Source organism: Coffea arabica, chromosome 11e, assembly GCF_036785885.1.
Source record: "Coffea arabica cultivar ET-39 chromosome 11e, Coffea Arabica ET-39 HiFi, whole genome shotgun sequence".
NCBI lineage: Eukaryota > Viridiplantae > Streptophyta > Magnoliopsida > Gentianales > Rubiaceae > Coffea > Coffea arabica.
The window spans coordinates 252,501-257,500 of NC_092331.1; positions in this window are offsets into that span (position 1 = coordinate 252,501).

Below are 5,000 nucleotides of genomic sequence, written 5' to 3' on the forward strand. Positions count from 1 at the left end.
AGGGGCACCGTCGTGCGTTTATCTTGCCGTCGGTGTGGCATTGTGCCCTTGCCTTAGCCAACGCAAGGCAACGGCCGTCGTGTGGCCTAAGGCCTACTGCCTAGCCATGAGGGGCACCGTCGGGCGTTTTTCTTGCCGTCGGTGTGGCATCATGCCCTTGCCTTAGCCAACGCAAGGCAATGGCCGTCGTGTGGCCTAAGGCCTACCACCTAGCCATGAGGGGCACTGTCGTGCGTTTTTCTTGCCGTTGCCTTAGCCAACGCAAGGCAACGGTCGTCGTGTGGCCTAAGGCGCACCGCTTAGCCATGAGGGGCACCGTCGTGCATTTTTCTTGCTGTGGATGTGGCGTCGTGCCCATGCCTTAGCCAACGCAAGCCAACGGCCGTCGTGCGGCCTAAGGCCTATCGCCTTGCCATGATGGGCACCGTCGTGCGTTTTTCACGTCGTCGGTGTAGTGTCGTGCCAATGCTCCGTCATGCGGCCTAAGGCTCACCGCCTAGCCTTGTTTTCGCTTATTTTTATCTTTTTAAGCATACATGTTGAGTCTCGTTAATGTCCACCGCCGTATGTCTTTGAAATTCATAAATTGCTTTTTTTTTTAATTAAACTATATTTTTGTATTTTTTATTATTTTTTATTATTTTTTTGTTTTTATTTTTGTTCAATTCAATCTTGGAAATTTTTAATTTTTTTAATTTTTTTTGTTTTTATTTTTGTTCAATTCAATCTTGGAAAATTTTTATTATTTTTTATTGTTTTTATTGTTTTTATTTTTGTTCAATTCAATCTTGGAAATTTGTTTTATATTTGTTTCAAGCACCCATGTGTAGGTGTGTTAAATACACACTAAATTGCCATCTATTGGTGGCTATATTTGTGAGACGAAAAGGGTGTGGGTCTACTAACGGTTTGAGTTTTTTAGTTTCAAGACTATCAGGGAGAGTTGAGATGCTTGACCTGTCAAGGCCATAGGAAGGCCGTCGGTACTAGAAACACGTTAGACATCATCGTTGGGCATGTAAGGGCACTTAAATTCTTTCTTTGCCTCAAAATTTCAAGAGTCGGTCGGTTGAGCGGGCGTCGTGCACGGCGGTCGTTCGTTTACGTCATTTTTGTGTGTGCTGCGTGCCTTACGTTGCATGATCTTGGCATCCAAGCTGGCATCGGTGACCGATTGGGGTTGTCGATGCACGGCGTGGGTGCTCAGACGGTGCAGTTCGTGACGGCGCGTGGGTAGCGGTGGGCATGTTTGGGCTGGTCGGATCCCCGCTGGTGCGGTGACGTCTTCCTTCACATTCCCCTTCAATCGTTGGCGCAAGAGCAGCATCGTTAGCCTTGGCCGCCCACGGGTTTCCTGTGTTGCATACCTATTAGAAGGAATTCGGATGCCACAACATTCAACGTTCTCCCAACGCCGTCCCGCCCGGTCGGGCTGCGGCGGCGTCGGGGAACCGCAAAGGCGAGGCCGTGTTCCGAGTCGCAGCCAAGCGATGCGTCTCGGCCCACGAACTGTAGCCCGAGCTCTTGGACGCGGAACACCGGGAGGGCAGGAGATCGTCGATCTCTATTTGCCTGAACTTGGCGTCAATCGCCCGCATCGAACGACTGCCATCGTCGCCTCGAGACGTCACGTCTCCTTCGAGCTCGTTGACCTCGTGCGACGTCGGCGTCGGTGAGGAATGCTACCTGGTTGATCCTGCCAGTAGTCATATGCTTGTCTCAAAGATTAAGCCATGCATGTGTAAGTATGAACTAATTCAGACTGTGAAACTGCGAATGGCTCATTAAATCAGTTATAGTTTGTTTGATGGTACCTGCTACTCGGATAACCGTAGTAATTCTAGAGCTAATACGTGCAACAAACCCCGACTTCTGGAAGGGATGCATTTATTAGATAAAAGGTCGACGCGGGCTCTGCCCGTTGCTGCGATGATTCATGCCAAGGGCACGTGTCGTGGGCTAAGTCCTCGCGGCGGAAGAGCCGCGTTGGCTGCCTTGAAGTACAATTCCCATCGAGCGACGGGTAGAATCCTTTGCAGACGACTTAAATACGCGACGGGGTATTGTAAGGGGCAGAGTGGCCTTGCTGCCACGATCCTCTGAGATTCAGCCCTTTGTCGCTTCGATTCGTCCCTCCCCCTCCCAAACCACAACGCTTTTCCAGCATGGCTGCGGAGGTTTACCCGTGGCCTTGGGCACGAAACCCCACGGCAGTCGTGCGTTTTTCTAGCCGTCGGTGAGGCCGTCGTGCCCATGCCTTAGCCAATGCAAGGCAACGGCCGTCGTGCGGGCTAAGGTCCACCGCCAAGCCACGAGGGGCACCGTCGTGCTTTTTTCTTGCCGTCGGTGTGGCATCGTGCCCATGCCTTAGCCAACACAAGGCAACGGCCGTTGTGCGGGCTAAGGCCCACCGCCTAGCCACGAGGGGCACCGTCGTGCGTTTTTCTTGCCGTCGGTGTGCCATCGTGCCGATGCCTTAACCAACGCAAGCCCACGCCCGTCGTGCGGCCTAAGGCCAACTGCCTAGCCATGAGGGGCACCGTCGTGCATTTTCCTTGCCGTCGGTGTGGCCGTCGTGCCCAAGCCTTGGCCAACGCAGGGCAACGGCCGTCGTGCGGCCTAAGGCCCACCGCCTAGCCGTGAGGGGCACCGTCGTGCGTTTTTCCAGCATGGCTACAGAGGTTTACCCGTGGCCTTGGGAACAAAACCCCACGGCAGTCGTGCGTTTTTCTTGCCGTCGGTGCGGCCGTCGTGCCCATGCCTTAGCCAATGCAAGGCAACGGCCGTCGCCCACCGCCTAGCCACGAGGGGCACCGTCGTGTGTTTGTCTTGCCATCGGTGTGGCATCGTGGCCATGCCTTTGCCAACACAAGGCAACGGCCGTCATGCGGCCCAAGGCCAACCGCCTAGCCACGAGGGGCACCGTCGTGCATTTTTCTTGCCGTGGGTGTGGCGTCGTGCCCATGCCTTAGCCAACGCAAGGCAACGGCCGTCGTGTGGCCTAAGGTCAACCGCCTAGCCATGAGGGGCACCGTCGTGCGTTTTTCTTGCCGTCGGTGAGCCATCGTGCCGATGCCTTAACCAACGCAAGCCAACGGCCATCGTGCGGCCTAAGGCCAACCGCCTAGCCATGAGGGGCACCGTAGTGCATTTTCCTTGCCGTCGGTGTGGCCGTCGTGCCCACGCCTTGGCCAACGCAGGGCAACGGCCGTCGTGCGGCCTATTGCCCACCTCCTAGCCGTGAGGGGCACCGTCGTGCATTTTCCCAGCATGGCTACAGAGGTTTACCCGTGGCCTTGGGAGCAAAACCCCACGGCAGTTGTGCTTTTTTCTTGCCGTCGGTGAGGCCGTCGTGCCCATGCCTTAGCCAATGCAAGGCAACGGCCGTCGTCCGTCCTAAGGCCCACCGCCAAGCCGTGAGGGGCACCGTCGTGCATTTTTCTTGTCGTCGGTGTGGCCGTCGTGCCCACGCCTTAGCCAACGCCGGGCAACGGCCGTCATGCGGCCTAAGGCCGCCATGAGGGGCACCGTCGTGCGTTTTTCCAGCATGGCTACAGAGGTTTACCCGTTGCCTTGGGAACAAAACCCCACGGCAGTCGTGCGTTTTCCTTGCCATCGGTGAGGCCGTCGTGCCCATGCTTAAGCCAATGCAAGGCAACGGCCGTCGTGCGGCCTAAGGTCTACCGCCTAGCCATGAGGGGCACCGTCGTGTGTTTAACTTGCCGTCGGTGTGGCATCGTGCCCATGCCTTAGCCAACACAAGGCAACGGCCGTCGTGCGGCCCAAGGCCCACCGCCTAGCCACGAGGGGCACCGTCGTGTGTTTTTCTTGCCATCGGTGTGGAATCGTGGCCATGCCTTAGCCAACGCAAGGCAACGGCCGTCATGCGGCCTATGGCCGACCGCCTGGCCATGAGGGGCACCGTCGTGCGTTTTTCTTGCCGTCGGTGTGGCCGCCGTGCCCATGCCTTAGCCAACGCAGGGCAACGGCCGTCGTGCGGCCTAAGGCCCACCGCCTAGCCATGAGGGGCACCGTCGTGCGTTTTATTTGCCGTCGGTGTGGCATCGTGCCCATGCCTTAGCCAACGCTAGGCAACGGCCGTCGTGCGGCCTAAGGCCAAACGCCTAGCATCGTGCCCGTGCTTTAGCCAACGCAGGGCAATGGCCATCGTGCGGCCTAAGGGCAACCGCCTAGCCATGAGGGGCACCGTCGGCCGTTCTTCTTGCCGTCGGTGTGGCCATCGTGCCTATGCCTTAGCCAACGCAGGGCAACGGCCGTCGTGCGGCCTAAGGCCCACCGCTTAGCCATGAGGGGCACCGTCGTGCGTTTATCTTGCCGTCGGTGTGGCATTGTGCCCTTGCCTTAGCCAACGCAAGGCAACGGCCGTCGTGTGGCCTAAGGCCTACTGCCTAGCCATGAGGGGCACCGTCGGGCGTTTTTCTTGCCGTCGGTGTGGCATCATGCCCTTGCCTTAGCCAACGCAAGGCAATGGCCGTCGTGTGGCCTAAGGCCTACCACCTAGCCATGAGGGGCACTGTCGTGCGTTTTTCTTGCCGTTGCCTTAGCCAACGCAAGGCAACGGTCGTCGTGTGGCCTAAGGCGCACCGCTTAGCCATGAGGGGCACCGTCGTGCATTTTTCTTGCTGTGGATGTGGCGTCGTGCCCATGCCTTAGCCAACGCAAGCCAACGGCCGTCGTGCGGCCTAAGGCCTATCGCCTTGCCATGATGGGCACCGTCGTGCGTTTTTCACGTCGTCGGTGTAGTGTCGTGCCAATGCTCCGTCATGCGGCCTAAGGCTCACCGCCTAGCCTTGTTTTCGCTTATTTTTATCTTTTTAAGCATACATGTTGAGTCTCGTTAATGTCCACCGCCGTATGTCTTTGAAATTCATAAATTGCTTTTTTTTTTAATTAAACTATATTTTTGTATTTTTTATTATTTTTTATTATTTTTTTGTTTTTATTTTTGTTCAATTCAATCTTGGAAATTTTTAATTTTT